This window comes from Etheostoma spectabile, chromosome 8, assembly GCF_008692095.1.
Source record: "Etheostoma spectabile isolate EspeVRDwgs_2016 chromosome 8, UIUC_Espe_1.0, whole genome shotgun sequence".
Taxonomy (NCBI): Eukaryota; Metazoa; Chordata; class Actinopteri; order Perciformes; family Percidae; genus Etheostoma; species Etheostoma spectabile.
Genome location: NC_045740.1, coordinates 24,318,867 through 24,319,119, shown reverse-complemented (window position 1 = coordinate 24,319,119; position 253 = coordinate 24,318,867).

Genomic DNA, 253 nt, shown 5'->3' with positions numbered 1-253 from the left:
ACCCTGCAGAGATCTGAGAAAAGGTTAACCATAGTCACATGCCAACATAAAGGAAACCCACGGCAACGGATATCCGTTATGCAATCCCGGAAGTGGAAAGTCAAGGATATAGACTAGTAGTAGTAGACCAACAAACCAAAATTTATGTGCATGTATATTATATTATGTTATATTATTACACACACAGTGTGTGTGTGTGTGTGTCTGTGTGTGTGTGTGTGTGTATGTGTGTGTGTGTGTGTATATATATATA